Source organism: Nymphalis io, chromosome 2 (assembly GCF_905147045.1).
Source record: "Nymphalis io chromosome 2, ilAglIoxx1.1, whole genome shotgun sequence".
In the NCBI taxonomy this organism is placed as follows: Eukaryota; Metazoa; Arthropoda; class Insecta; order Lepidoptera; family Nymphalidae; genus Nymphalis; species Nymphalis io.
In genome coordinates this window covers 7,481,089-7,498,246 of record NC_065889.1, presented here as the reverse complement: position 1 = coordinate 7,498,246, position 17,158 = coordinate 7,481,089, and the positions used below count along the sequence as shown (strand labels likewise).

The window sequence follows — 17,158 nt, the reverse complement described above, 5'->3', positions numbered from 1 at the left end:
TTAAATTCATTAGATTTAATTACAACTCAAATCACAATAGTTCTAACGTTTCAATACGATGACAAATACCTAATTCAATAGCAAGCCAAGTAAAATAAATTTGCCAGACACCTGTAAGTGTTATTTGAATTTAAATTATAATCCGACAAAACCTTTAGACCAACATTGTCGTTTATCAATTTTGTACATAAAATTGTTATGTTGGTTCAGTTGTATGATATTTTATTCGAATATAGATAAAATAAAATAGATGACTTATTATATATAAAATAGATAGATGGATGGACATATGGGCCACCGGATGGTAAGTGGTCTGGTCTGACCATTTCTTACATCGCCAATATACCACCAACCTGGGGAACTACGATGTTATATTCTTTATGCCTGTAGTTACACTCACTCGCCCTTCAAACCAAAACACAACAATACTAATTATTAGTATTGTGCTTGGTGGTTGAATATGAATTGATAGATTTGACTCCTTTATTGTAACAATATACTATTTTTTCGTATGTATAAAATCAATAAGTTTATAATAGATTCTTTCAATGAAATATTAAGAAATTTGTATGTATCAATATCATAATATCACAATTATCGAAATATAATTTTAAATATAACAAACAACATAGTGAAGATTCTTAGATATGTTTGTTAAACAAAATCATAAAACTTAGCTTTTAGAAAATTTAATGTAGCTATATGATGGTAACTGAGGATGTTAATATAATTAACTAATACTGTCTCTGAACTTGTTCAGATAAACGATACGTGAATGATAACATAAACGTTCTTTTGTCTCGTATCGATTTCCTCAAATCATAAAATCCAAGGCGCCTTTCAGATGAAAATGCAACTGAGATGGAAATTTTAAAACGGACATAAAAAACGATAGTTCCTGCTGAATCAGTTTCATTTGAAATCAAAGGACAACAATTTAACAGAAATTCTAACAATGTTTTTATTAGAAAGTCTAACAATGCGAGAGAGCTGGCGACGAGCCAGACGTCGCGCAGACGCGTAGCAATCTCTACGAGTGATGACTGACTAATTACTGCCTCGACAAGAAATATAACCAAACTTTTACTAAGATTTGTCGAAAAAAAATCTTTTAACCTTTCTATTTAATTAAAAAGACTATAATCCGTCTAAGATCCGTATAGTAATCTGGATTTAAAATCTGGATATCCGATTATCGGAATCCTTACGAAGCTTAAAAAAAATTAGTACTACGAGTACTACTACGAGTAGTACTATGAGTAGCATACTAACAAAATTAATTAGTTTTACTACTGTTATTCGATTAAAATTTTTAAAAAATAAAATAAAAAAGTATTGTATATATTACGTTCATACATCAACCTAGCTCCGCTTCCTTTATTCTCCAAATGAAGTTGATTTGTAAATTTTACAGCAGTTTGTTTAAATTTTTTCCGTTTTATTATTTTATGTGAAATAAATTATTTCTTCCATTTCTTTGTGATACATACTTTTATATATTTCGCGTACCCTTTTCCATTTATAAAATATGTACTATTATTATTATCGACAAAAGCCATTAATTGAGGGCTGTAATTAAAAGAAAAGTTTCTTTACATACCTGCTTAAGAAATTTCAACGCACGTAATTTTGTTAACATAATGTAGTACAAAGTGAAAATTACAACCCTTTTAAAGCGAAGGAAGGCAATATATTAACAGACCTTGAGCTACACATAAACATATTAGTTATACAGGAGACACCGCAAGGTAGCCACGAAGGTGTTGCCAGGTAATAACATGCAAATGTTACTAGGGTCCTCGGGTCACTATGTCAATGTTATGGAAGTAATATAACGCTATAACACTTTCATTTCCCTAGCTTAAAATTTAAGTCAATTGTTTCCGTAATGGATTTTAGTTGTGTTAAACGAAAACGAATTATATCTCCAATACGACGTCAATCCTAATCATTTCATTAATTATAAAAACACAGATTATTCATATATGTCCACCTGGTATGTAACACGTCATAGCACAACGTTATCTATCTATTTTCAATTATGTTCATAAAGCTAGATTGCTTGTATGGTTCAACGCGTTAATCTCAAGAAGATTCGGTCTAGTAGAATCCGAATTGCTAAATTATGGTTGAAAGAACTAATCTTGGGTAATACTAATCCCATTTGAGATAATCGTTTTGCGTTAAATAATCCATTCATTGATAAAGGACATAAACCATTTAACTTCAAGCTATGAACAAAAAGGAAAAAGCGTAAAAGTAATCATAAACTTCAATAATTCAGGTAAAATGTAAAAAAATTCTCATAATGTTATGAAATCGACCTGTATAATCAATATTTAATATTGGTAAATCCGCGTGACACGCTATAAATACAGACGCATGAATTCTATTTAAACGTAAACAATTTTCCAAGACAGAAATCTGAATTCGAAATTCAAATTTTAGTTCAGATTGACCCCAAAATTATTCATTCATGAGAGATTTATGAGATCGTGTCGGTTAAAAGATAATCGATATCATTATTCGTGTTTTGTAAATGGACAGAGATATATGTATAACCACTGCCTTTTTCAAGTCGGTTCAAAGTACTTGTTCTTGCGTGACTAATTTGTGTTTATCCGCCCCATTCGTTAGCACTAATTAAATCTAACATGTAAGTATGTTGATGGCTCACTTCGTCGCTCCACTAACAGTCAAATCACGCACAACCATCTGTACCTTTTACGACAATATTATTATTATTTTTATGAAGAAAAACAACACATACTCCTTATGTCAGAAACGTAAATTTTGTTTAGGTACGAAAGTTATTTTAAAATTGGTTTTATAATAAAAATCGCCGCAGTTAAAAAAAATTAAAGCAAAAAACTGTGAAATACGTGAATATCGAAAATTACATAGATGGTGTATAATTTGCATAGTCGGTACATACTTTTTTTATTTAAAAAAGCGTAGGGCATCTAGAAATCAAAATATATCGTAGACGCCTAAAAAATTTATTGAAATGCGTCATTGCTTCTATTTGTTTGATAAAACCATTGGTAACGCTTAATAAGCAATTTTATAAGTTATGATACTGTTTAAAAAATTTCCATCTTTATGAAGTAAGCGAAGCCGAGGGAAAAGTGCTAGACCCTCGGCTTCGCTTACTTCATATTTCAGAATTGCAATGTATCAATTCCCATAGCTCCTTCTTGAAAAAATGAATTTCATACAAACTTGCATCTATTCATATTCTATATATTATTTTAAAAATCCTTCTCAAGTGCTAAACTAGTGTTAAATGAACCCGTATGCTATATATTTTGTTTATAGTGCTAGCCCGAGTAGTTTGGGCTTTGTGTTAATATGTCAGTCATTCAGTCAATTATTCATTTATATATATATATAGATAATGTTGAAACATGTTAATCTAAAATTGAGTACACTTTTAAAAGAATACACATTTTGATCATTTAAGTCTTTTAGTGTCAAACTTTCATAGCTCAGCCGCTTCAAAGCTAACAGATAATACAGTCACCTATAGATTTCAAACCAATATACCCTTTGTACACTTTAAAGCAAGCCAAGTGCCAGATAATTACCGCTTTATAGTTTTATTTTTGCACAGATAATAAAGATGTTAAATTCCTATTCACTTTTATTGGTTTTTCAAATTTATGACATAAATACTATTTTTAATCCACTTATTTTGGTTACTCGTATTGCAAATACCTTTCAGAGGAATATTTAGTTGGTAAGAAAAGCATGTTACTTAATGATTTATTCCTTAAGATACTTTTGTAAATCTTGAAGTATCTCGAAGAAATCTTACTTCCAAATATCAAATTTGTAAAGATCAACAACGACAAATACTCTTTATGTTATAATAACACACACAACAATAACACATCAGCAAGATACGATTTACAAAGGCGGGCTTAGCATGATAAGATTGCGATCTCATCCAGACAACCTGGTTTGGGACACGACGAAGTAGCAGTGAACACTGACATACACATATAAGTATATATTAAATATATATATATATATATATATATATATATATATATATTAAACCTTAATACATATAAATACGTGGAAGAATAAACATTAAATATTTGTAATATATATCTACAAAATAAACATTTATGACACATTGAGCGACAAAAAGGTTTTTTTTTTAAATGTAACTTAAAACGTGCTAAAGATTAGGATTGTACTAGTAGTACTGTACTTTATATACAGGAAGTGAGTTTCATACTTGAACGGCTCTTAAGTGAATTGAGACAGTGTCAAAGGTGGTCGTACTCGTTTTTGAGAAGATCGATTATAAGCCGTTTGCAAATATTCTAAAGACACTCAAGCTTATTCAATTGCTCCTTGTTAAATCAAGATAGCATCTCATAAATTGTAGAAGGAGAGTGTAATAACAGAATTTTGGTAAGCAATGAACGAAAATATTGGAGTCGAAGTTTTCGAATTCATGCGAATGCTATTGTGGTTCTCAAAAAAAAGTAACGTCAAAAATTGTTAGAAAATTTTGAATTTTGTCATAGTAATTTATTACATTATTATTATATCATGTGATAGCTGGTATATGTAACCAATCTATACGGCTAACAAATTTCCAAATTCCAAAATTTCCAATTTAACAAATACCATTATTTAACTGGGTTGTGGAAGACACCAGTCACAGCTTCCCTTGAAGTAAATCCCTGCATATTAGTAGCAGAGAGATAAAAGGCCACCTCTCTTTGTTTTTTACCAGAATTTATGTTAAACTATTTCGAATATTACCTCTGGACATGTTATTATTAACCAAATCAAAGTCCACGGTGCCACGTAAGCTGTTGTTTATCTATAGCTACTCTAATGGTCTTGGCGAGGGGATACTACACTCGTACCATGTCGGAAATGTGGTGATAAGAGGGATGTCAGCGACTTTCTAGCTGGACGAACAAATTAAAATAGTTATTGTGACTACAAGATGATTAAGCGTGTTTTATACTATCATCGATAGTAATTAAAATTAATGTATTAGTTAATTTTTCCTAATCAAATTGTTTTGAAGAATTTCCAAACTATTTAAGTAACTTTTATTGTGCAACATGCAAAGAACAGATGACATAAGAGTAACAAATAAAAAAGGATTTATATTCTTTTAAAAAGGTGCGCAATGGCTGTCTCATTAACAACAACCTTTGGTAAAAGAAGTTTTGTAACTAGCATTCAAATTAAGTGCATAATTCATATTAAAATATAAATGAATATGCAACAGTAGTTGCGGTTTTTTTATACAAATTCTCAAAGGTCGTAAGAGATTATGTAAATCTTTTAAAATATTATCCAAGAACGCAAAACAGGGTTAACTATAATAGTCCCCAAGAGAAGCAAAGTTTTATAATAAAAATTAAACAATATATTTTATATATGAAAAGAAAGCTTAATTCAAAGGATTAGTGATTATTTTAAAAGGAATATGTAAGCGTTATAGATGTCATTTCTCTTTACACAGGAACCAGGAAATAGGAAAGAGGTTGATAGCAAACAAGATTTAAGCCAAGACACGGAAAAAAAACGAAATAAATATTATTTTGCAAGGATTTTCTTATTTTGAAACGTGGACAACACGTTTGGATGACAATGTCAGCTCATTATCTTAAGAATCTCACGGAATAGGGATAGTGAGAACGCTACCCGTATTTCGTAGAATATAAATTCTAAACCAGTTTTGGGTAACCTAGTAAGTAAGTACCTAGGGTAAACTTTTTTTACTACTACAGTACCCTACCCTACCCTACCTAACCTATACAGTATTATTTCTTATTATATTAAAAAAGCTATAGTAGCTTGAGTTGAATTAAATTAATCAGCCTTATTTTCCAATACAAAAATATTGAAAAACGAATTTCGAAGGTTTCCCCCGATTACGATTCTGTATTGTGTCATATCTGGATGTATGTTTGTTATTTTTTCCGGCTGTATATATCTTGAGTACAAAATTGATATCAACAAGAACCTAAATTCATTCAATACGTATGTGATTATAAATACCTAATAAGTTTTCAGTTAAATACAATTTACATCAAACAACATCTTCTTAATTAAAAAAATATATCACTTTCTTAAGATAACTTATGCTAATGTATGATGTCGTATTCGAATATAACACAATTTATATATAATTTCGCTTCACACATTTTACTAACCATAAACCATAAACGAGATACATGTATGATTTTGCATTTAAATTAATTCAATACCTGAATATGCTTTCAACGTTGCTGCGAGGCAAACGCAAAACACCACCCTTCTACAGCAGCATACATTCTGTTTCCCCCCACACAGGGGAATGAAATCTCATGCATTTTATCTTAAAAGGAAAACTTCTATTCGTAATTTGAGGAAAATATTTCCAGTTCTAAAGAAAACGCTGGTTAATGCTTTTATATTATTTGAGACGACCTATGTAGTTCTTTCAAATATGCGGTTGTGTCATAACATACTTATAATGTTCGTATTTTAAAGATTTATATTAATTTTATGTAATTGTGACCAATAAATAATAACACTGATGTTAAAATAAAATAGAAATAAGGACTAACTTATACCAAAATACAAGAAGAATATATAATAGAACATTAGGAAATGAATATTTTATTCATCCTTATAAAATATTATTAGTGTTACAAAAGTGTTCTGCTGTTTTAACTGTTTTAATAACACTTATATAGTGAATATGATCGTTTTCTTATGTCGTTCAAATATTATTGAAACTACCTACTCTATGACATACATAGTTGTGACAATGTCGGGAAATACCCAGATTGACGAGGAGTATGATATGTGTGCGCAGAGCACGCAATATTAAACAAATCGGGAAATTCCCGGGAAAGAACAGATCAAAATATTTTGCCAAATTTCTTTAATGAATTTTTTTACCAGCAATCTATGTGGTGTGCTAGGTATTATTTGAATTCATTGTTTATTGTTTCTACTGAACCATATAAAATAAATTTTGCACATAAAATAAAAGCTATTAATTTTCTTTACATCAGTTTGTTTCACAAACGATGAAAAAGTAATAAACAACATTATTAAGAAATCTATTCCACAAGTACATTACGCTATTATATATCTACCTACAGATAGAGTATATGGCTTAGCAACTCATTAAGGAACCCTCCTTACGTCAGACTGAACAACCAGAGCTAATAAGTACAAAACCTTTGTCAGATTAGTTTCCGGAAAACTACGTATAAAAAAAATTCTTATAGGAGTAAGTGTAATACGAAATAAAACAATATAATTTTCATTTTTAAAATAAAAATCATCATGTCATAATATCCAATTAACATTAATCCACTGCTGTAGGGCGGGCTATTCCATATAATTGAACTCGAAACTCACCGCAGAAAATGGTCGTGAAATGTCAGATACTGATATGCGACATTGACCATAATAGTTATACCATTTCAATAATATACGAATCAAAATAGTATATCATCATAAATCTGTCAACATCCACTTTTATGAATTGCTTTGGGAATTATAGACGAGCGAAATTATATTCGTAGCGAAATCATTTCATATCAAAATATGTATTTATATTTAAAGCGGACCTTAATTAGATTACCTCGGGATAACATGCATGTTGGAGATATAAATGTTAAACGTAATAATTCAAATTATTTTCCAGAAATAATTAGAAATTCTATGTGAAATATATACAATGCAATACTGTAATCACATTATAAGCTTAATATCTAATTATTTACCAAAAGCACACGTTGAATAATAGTTAATAAAATGAAAGCCATATTTATCTATACTTATTGGAAATTTTATATCTTAGTATATTTTTGTTATAAATCAAATTTATCAATTATAAAAACAATTAGATTACTTATTTATAATTGTCTTCAAGATCATGCCATATTGGCTGATTTCGGACATGGTAGACATTGTCAAAGGTGACTAACCAACTGCGCAGGACTATATAGTTTGCATGCGTGTGGGTGAAAATATACAAGTGCATCTCTTCCGTCAGTTTCTCTCTCGGTGCGATGACAAAACTACACAACTGGTTCAGAAGCAGGAACGTGCTTACCAAGGCACGGCAGCTTAAACACACCTCAAGACTCCATAAATATAATATACATAATAACTGAGGAGTTTTTAAAAGAAAAACCCATTATATATAACTTCCAGGACCCAATATTCGAACGCAGGACCTTGGAAATTGCTGCCTTTTAAGCTAGCCACTTAGCCAATAAGGATATTAAGTGTCTCCATAAATTTATCTTAATATTTTGTATACTAAAACCTTCCTATAAATACGCTGTAAAAAATATATATTGTAGTTTTTTTGAGAACATAAACATATAAATATTCGGAGGCAACATAGGCTATATTTTTTAAAGTCGACTAATAATTTGAAATGAAATATTACAAGGCAAAACAAATACAGTAAAAATTCCAAGCCGTTAATTAAAATATCACTCAGTAAAAATGTATATGCAAGTACATTTTTAATTTAAAATATCGCGCTTACTAAATGTGCAGTGCAGAATGCAGTGAAAACATGAAACCTATCTGAGACTCGCTTTAGTTTTTATTTATTCTTGTCACAAAGCCCTTTTTATAACTTGTCGTGGGACAGTCCGAGCTACTGTATAAATAAACCTACAAACAAATAAATGCATTCATAACCAAAGGTGCTAAATAAAACAAAGAATATTTTTTCTGAAATCCGAAACACTTGGTGATAGGACTTTGTTCCAACCCGCATGGGTTACCACGCACATTATTTATTCCGTCAAACAACAACACACCATATTAGTGTTCTCGATTAAAGCTTGACTGAACTAGATCCTGTAATCTGGATGACGTAAGTGACATAAAATCTTAGTTTTAGCATTGACAGTGTTAGTGGAAAATATTGCCAGTGTATATATGTTATCGATCACTTACCATCAAGTGAGCCATTTGCCCACTGCAGCCATTTTTTTCGGTTAAAGGTAAAAAAAATCTCAGCCCGGTCAGGAAGGTGTTCGTTTTGGAATACTCCTGTGTCTTGGAAAGATCGTAAGATCGTGCGCCTGGAGGATAAGCCGAAGGTAAAGAACGATTAGAGTGCTTTTATTTGAGATTAATCACCATTACCGAAATACAGTCAGGACATTGTTTTTTCTAGTTATAAGTAGGCTTATAGGTAAGATAAATGTTATCTTCGTGTATATCAAATTAAAGATGATAGAAAGTTAATAGTAGAAGTAAATTTAACCGCACGAAAATCTATTCATTTTCACAACGATTGACCCGATTACCTGAACGTAAAAAGCGAAACACAAAACAGTTTGTGAATCAATCAATGGGACGTGCCGAGCCGTACCTATCAGAGACACATCGGACTCGCCGATTGCTTTGTGCCGCAGGAAATTAATTTCTAACTCGTAAACGAATTCCCTATACAGCCCGAAGGTTGACCACTAACTCTATGTTATCTACTTTACAACTAGTTAGAAAATTACATTTCTTTTTACATTCGATTTTGAATGGACGAAATTATTTCAGCTGATTTTTATAATACAATAAATATTATTATAACAGTCAATATCGTATATCATTTTCTCATATACTACGTTCGGTTTCTTTCATAATTTGTATATCTACAGCGCTATGAATGCCTTGATCTTGAAATGGCCTTGCCATGGTTAGATATAAGGCCGCAGATCCCGAGGTCCGCACACTTGTACACTATAATAAATGTTCAGTTCGGTATTCTCCCTTGATTATGTATCATAGAAGAGTAGATAGTATGTTCATTTACTTTCTTTACTTCATTTAATGTCTTTTAAAGGTTGTCATACAAAGACGGGTTGTGAAGTAAAAAACGGTTAAAAAATAATATGAAATCGTGTAAAATTCTATTTTTAAATAATTGTAATATAAAAAAGTTGATTAAGCTTAAGTTGATTAAAGTTTATTAAAGTCTATTTATATTTTTTTGTTTATTAAAGTCTATTTATTAAAGTCTATTTATATAATTAATTAAATAATATAATTTAAAATAATATAATTATGCATTTAAATAAATGAACTTTAGTAGTTTTAAAATCGATATGATATTTGATAATTTGTTAAACTAAATTAATCAGCTATTTTTAAACTTATATTTAAAAGAACATTATTTTATTAATATGTAAATATTATTATATTTATTTCTGAATTTAAAAACACACATTTTTTAAAATTTCAATAACGCTCCATAAGCATTTATATATAACACCTTTTTACATTTAATATAAGTAGCTAATTAAAAGAGTAACAAAGGCAATTTATGAAAATTTATTATTATTTAAAGTTCTGAACGAAACCTTTTTCGTCCCACTCACCAAAAATACTTTTCAATTTACTATATACCGACTATTATCGGTGTTCAATACATACACATTCTGCCACCAAACAGCGTTCCGGTCTTTTCCGATGAGTGTAATTAATAGGTGAAATGAAATTTTAAATCTGGTGGTTCAAGGCGCATTTATGTAAGAAGTGGTTTGCAAGGATGACCATGTAAAATAAAGCCTATTTTATTTGTTTATTATAAAGAAACAATACCTCTTTGGAATTAGAGCTTATTCGACTACACTGCTCTAATTGGTGTTGTTGGATACAAAGGTGACAATCACATTATCACTTCAGTACCATTATAGCAACTTAGCCATCTTGACTTTTAATAAACATACATATTTTATTATGGTTGTGGAACCCGTGTGGATCATTTCGGACGCCATGTACTCAGCTGCCGCAAAAGCGCTGGCCGTGCATATCGCCATGGATCTCTAAATGACATACTCCGTCGGGCTTTGCCCACAACATCGATTCCTGCTACGTTAGAACCAAACGTTTTATGCAGAGATAATGGCAAGAGATCTGATGGAGCAACATTAGTGCCATGGTCGATGCGACGTGTCCTTGTGTGGGATGCAACTTGCGTAGATACGCTGGCATTATCTCATATTAAGAATACATCTCCTGAAGCCAGTGCCTGAAGCTGCTCAAACACTCAAGCGCCGCCAATATTCAATTTTATGGGTTTTGTAACATGATCTTTTGATATTAAAAAATAATAATAAAAGATCTCTCAAAGAAACTAGTCCATACTCCTGGTGACCCAAGGGCTGGCGCTTATTTAGCCCAAGGGCTGAGTCTAGCGGTTCAGAGAGGCAATAGTGTCAGAGTCTTGGGTACAATGCCACAGGACAATCTTTTAGACCGCGTGTTTTTTCTATAAATTCTAGTCTATTAAATTATATCAATCATAGAACACTGTTTTAAGCTCTGATTATAATATGAACTTCAGCCAAATGTAATTGTATTTAAGAGAATTGGCAATCGACTGAGGGTACGGTTCAATCGAGTGGCATAAATAATGGTTATAACTCATCATGATCAACGTCACAAACAAGGAAAATAGAAAGCCTTGGCTCTCTCCCACCACGATATAAGATCCTTGTACCTACTAAAAATATTAGTGAATATAAATTATGTTTGATGCTATCTGATGAGGTTATAATTATATCTTATTATTAACTACTATAAACGTAAAGATTTGTATGTTTGGATCTTTGTCAGTGTCTGTTCATTTTTTGATTTATTTATTACGGGTAAGAAGGCGGGTAATGGAATCTATTGCTATATACTATTTTGCTGTGTATGCACATAATGAAAATATTATTACGCATAATGGGATGCAATAAATAATTAAATATTGTAGTTACCATCGCGTATTGTCAGTGGCACTGTATGCAATATAAACAATCAATTTTGAAAGATTTCCAATTTAATTCAGAATGCAAATGGATTACATGCGATTATAAAAACGAAGAAAAGATTATAATATGGTAACACAATATAATGTATTTCTTTATCTGTGCGAAAAAGCGGTGAAAGATTTTTAAATAACATTATTAAATAGAATGTCATATTGATTAATATAAACAATCACGTCTAAAGCAAACTAGGAAAGTTCTGTTGGTCTTTTCGTGTGCACACGTGATTGATGTGATTTTGTTCATATTGAGTACAATTGTTTAATTTAGATTTGTTTTATAAATATCAAAACAAAATGATGTTGCGTGTGATTGAAATACAAATAGTCGTATTGAAATTAAACTACTGCTAATACTCCAAACATTTGATTTTAATTTTAAGTGAATTCATATTGTTATTTTTTAAATTGGATTAAATCAAAAAAAAATATTTATTGTAATTAGTGCAAACATTTGGAACATAAAACAAATTCTTAGGTTTTTTTAAAACGGAAAATATACTTTTATATTTCATTAAATATTTAATTTAATAATGCATAATTATACTTTGAACCGTATAATATATAAACAGTAGTGGATTTATAAGGGTGCTAAAAAACTAGGTCATCAATAAATGAAGGGCCCTCAGCCCCATTTCATTATTTAACAGAATGTTAGAACAATTCTGTATTTATAATATTTCAAATTATTTTAATATATATATTTCATGAAATTGTTATACACATAATAAAATATATAATTGTTAATTACAAAAATCTACATTAAAATTAAATTTACAGACTGATAAAATGTTTTAAATAGCAGATGCATAAAACTTTTCTTCAATTAGTTCCAATTTTACTTACCTATACATAGTAACAACAAGTACGCAAGTATCAAAGTTTGTCACCGATTATAACATCACTTTGTAGACCGTCTTTGAGGCCAAGTGCCCAAATCTATTGTGGATCTAGTCACATCGAACACTATCACAATAGGAGACTTAACGATAAGCTGGAAATTATGGAACCAATAAATGTCAAAGGCTCTACATGAAAGTCACTTCGCAAACCTCATCAAATATTTATCTAAGTTGCTTAACAACTAATCCGGTTAGTACGAAATTGCTTAATGTAATTATCTCATGATTTTTGAAAGTCAAATATAGTCTTATACAAATTTGCATAACACCTAAATCATCTATAGTAAAATAATAAAACACTAAACAGTTTGTTCGTCTGAAGAAGTTAATCTAATATTCTAATTGAATTTTTTTTGATTAAATAGTTCTTTTGCTGAAAAACGTTATAGACTTTATCACGTTGCAACCAAGGAGGTGCTTGAATATTTTAAAACGAGTGTAACCGTGATGAACACCTAGTAAATTACATAGATACGCATCGTAAATTATAAATTTAATTAGTGAACCAGCTGCTAGCTATGTTCGTTTCAGCTATAAAGGTAATCAACGGTAATGCACACGATCCGATGATGTTTCGATAAAACTTCGATGCATTGCTGACATACCTGTCGTATCATTGTTACATTAGCTAAGTTAATTTAGCGTTAGCATCGATACAAATGCCAGGCATGTTGACAATTGACCTTGTTTAGACATGCATGAAATGTGCAAACGAGTCGCAAATACGTACCGTATGCGACACAGTAATGTGTACAATTTATTACATAAGGATTTTATCTAATTCAACTACATAGCTAGTCTATATATTAACATATACGATAACGCTTTGGTCCAGAGCGCACTCGAGTGATTTATGAAATGAGTTATGTTCCTGTCCCATTCACCCTTCACTTTTAACATTAAATATATTTTCTGGGCCAACTGAAACAGTGTATCCTTCAGGCTATAAAACTTAACGCTTGTAACTTCTAAGTCGTCTGCGTCTTCTATTTTAACGGATGCGTCTTTTATTTTAAGAAAATTCATGTATTAGTTGAGACTATGGACTATAAACATTTTACGTTTATTACAAATACTGCTTAACGTCAACAATAGCAATTTAATTTATTTCCACAACAATTATTTTCTTCTTTAAATTGAATGACATAGCCACAGTCACTGTCGTCATGAAGCTTATGGCCTTAAATTTTATTCCAGCAACGTCCTTCACAGTATTTCGCGAATTGGACGTGTTTTTCTTATTAATTTATTATTTCGACTTCATAGGGTCTATACCGCCGTGGAGTACTGGCTTAGAATAGTACTCCTCCAATCTCATCCCGTGGGTGTCGTAAGAGGCGACTGAGGGACGGGGAAAAGGGGGGATGGGCAGCAGCGTCCCCCCTCCCATAAACATCTTACCCCCTACTGCGCTCGCCAACACGCCTGCCCAGCACGGCGAGTATGGGCAAACCCCTCCCTTAATGGCAGATGCGCCCAAAAAAAGGCCCCCAGTTACCGGCAAGCCCACTAGGCCCAACCAAGGTAGCAGTCGCGGTATTGGCAGGGCAGGGGGTGCTAAGAATCACCGGTTCACGGCAGGCTACCATATAAAACGACTTCACATGGCAACGTACAGTGGACGCTCGATGAGGCTGGACCATCACCTCGCCGAATTAGAAGTAGAGTTAAGTCTGTAATATACTGGGGTTATCTGAAGTCCGAAGACAGGGGGAGGACACGATAACTCTAGAGTCCGGTAACTTACTCTACTTCCGCGAAGGTGATAACCTCTCCCAGGGTGGTGTCGGTTTTCTAGTCAAAAAGGATCTCATTAGAAGCATTGTGGAAATCAGTAGTGGCTCGAACCGGGTAGCGTACCTTGTCCTAAAACTTTCCGACAGGTACTCCCTGAACGTCGTACAGGTATATGCGCCAACTTCGACATACTCTGATGATGTGGTTGAAGCGATGTACGAGGACATCGCAAAGGCCCTCAACGACACCTCGAAGGAATGTTGTTATGGGAGACTTTAATGCTAAAGTGGGAGTACAAGATAGCGGTGAATCGAAAGTCGGACCTTACGGCTTGGACTGCAGATATCACAGGGGGCAAATGCTGGTAAACTTTCTCGAAGCGCAGGGGCTCTTTTTGATGAATTCTTTCTTTCAAAAGAAGCCTCAGAGGAGGTGGACCTGGCGAAGCCCCGATAACGTGACAAGGAACAAGATAGACTTTATCATTTCGAATAAAAGGCACATATTTAGAGATATTTCAGTCATCAACAGGTTTAATACCGGAAGTGATCACCGCTTGGTTCGAGGCACTCTAAATATCGACTTCAAAGCCGAAAGATCGAGAATGATGAGGTCTACTCTCCGACCTAGCATGCTTCAAGCTGCTCAAGGCTCCGAAAAGTTCCAAATGGAACTTCAAAATCAATTCACCGCGTTGGAAACCGTAAGCAGCATTGATGAGAAAACCGACACGCTGGTCAAAATACTGCAAAACACATCCCGCAAGTGTTTTCCGCCACAGAGAAGAGACAACGCACCAAAACTCTCTGCTGAGACACTCGAGCTCATGAGAAAACGACGAGAACTACCATCGTTTTTGTCAGATAAGGCCTTAAATCGAACAATAAAAACGCTGACGCGACGCGATCTCCGATGCTCCAATACCCGTGCCATCAAGGCTGCAATTGAGCAAAATCGGGGATCGAAAGTATTCGCTCGCAAGTTTGGGAGGCCGATAACAAAACTTAAAGCTGAAAATGGTGGGGTCGTTACCTCTAGGCCTGAGATTGTCGGAGAAGTAGAGAGGTTTTATGGGCAGTTGTTCTCTTCAAGATCGGATAAACCCGTGGGAATCAGTATTGATGACCAGCGCGCCCCTCTTATGCGCCATTACTCCGAGGAGCTTCCGGTCGTTGACCAAGGCGAGATTAGGGCGGCTCTAGAACAGCTTAAAAACAACAAAGCTCCGGGAGATGACGGAATCACAACAGAGTTGCTTAAGGCAGGTGGAACTCCGGTCCTGAAAGAGCTATCAAGCCTCTTTAATTCCGTCATCCAACATGGCAAGACCCCGGAAACGTGGAGTGGGAGTGAGGTGGTACTGTTTTTCAAGAAAGGTGATAAAACTCTCTTGAAAAACTACAGATCAATCTCCCTCCTGAGTCACGTGTATAAGCTGTTCTCAAGAGTCGTCACGAAGCAAGCCGGCTTTCGATCAGGCTACAGCACCGTGGACCACATCCATACTGTTCGGCAGATTGTGCAGAAGACCGAAGAGTACAATCAGCCGCTGTGTATGGCATTTGTGGACTACGAGAAAGCCTTCGACTCCATCGAAACCTGGGCAGGGCTCGACTCATTGCAGAGATGTCATATCGATCGGAGATATGTCGAGGTACTGAGATGTCTGTACAACGCCGCTACAATGACTGGACTGTAAGACGAAGGCGATCCAACTGCGCACAGGGGTGAGACAGGGGGATGTAATATCCCCGAAACTGTTCACCAACGCGTTGGAAGACGTTTTCAAGACGCTGGATTGGACTGGGTATGGGGTCAATGTAAACGTCGAGTACATCTCACACCTTCGATTTGCCGACGATATCGTCATCATAGCAGAGTCGCTGGAACAACTCACCGAAATGCTGCGGAGTCTTCCCGGTGTGTCGGTCTCGGTATAAACTTGGACAAGACCAAGGCCATGTTCAATAGGCATGTCGTGCCGGGACCGATATACGTCGAGAGGAAACCTCTCGAAGTTGTTAGTGAATATACCTACCTAGGACAGATAATACAAGTCGGTAGGAACAACTTCGAGAAGGAAGCCGATCGAAGAATTCGCTTGGGAAGGGCAGCATTTGGCAACCTTCGTCAAGTCCTCAAGTCGTCTATACCGCAATGTTTGAAGACGAAAGTGTTCAACCAATGCGTCTTACCTACGTATGACATACGGTGCCGAAACGTGGACACTAACTACGGGACTAGTCCACAAATTCAAAGTCGCTCAGCGTGCTATGGAGCGAGCTATGCTCGGAGTATCTTTGAAGGATAAGATCAGAAATGAGATTATTCGGAAAAGAACCGGAGTCACCGACATAGCTTGCAAAATTAGCAGGCTGAAGTTGCAGTGGGCTGGTCACGTATGTCGTAGGACCGATGGCCGTTGGAGCAGACGAGTCCTAGAGTGGAGACCGCGAATTGGCAAGCGCAGCGTAGGGCGCCCTCCAGCCAGGTGGACCGACGACCTTAAGAAGGTGGCAGGCACCAACTGGATGCGGAAGGCTGAGGACAGGGAGCTTTGGCGCACCTTGGGAGAGGCCTATGTTCAGCAGTGGACAACGATTGGCTGTTGATTGATTGATTGATTGATTGAGGGTCTATATCTTGATGAAACGCTAGTAGGCATATTTTATACATGAAAAAAAAACATTATAAATACTTA

General features: G+C 34.1%; 2 protein-coding genes across 3 annotated transcripts in view; one reads left to right on the top strand and one right to left on the bottom strand.

The window, feature by feature from the left end:
• The window catches only part of LOC126774828 (uncharacterized), a 166,986-nt gene that overhangs the window by 65,971 nt on the left and 83,857 nt on the right, over positions 1–17,158 (top strand). The gene's annotated exons all lie outside the window — the stretch shown is intronic.
• LOC126778798 (CD82 antigen-like) overlaps positions 1–17,158 on the bottom strand; it is an 89,099-nt gene that overhangs the window by 17,349 nt on the left and 54,592 nt on the right. The window lies entirely within an intron of this gene.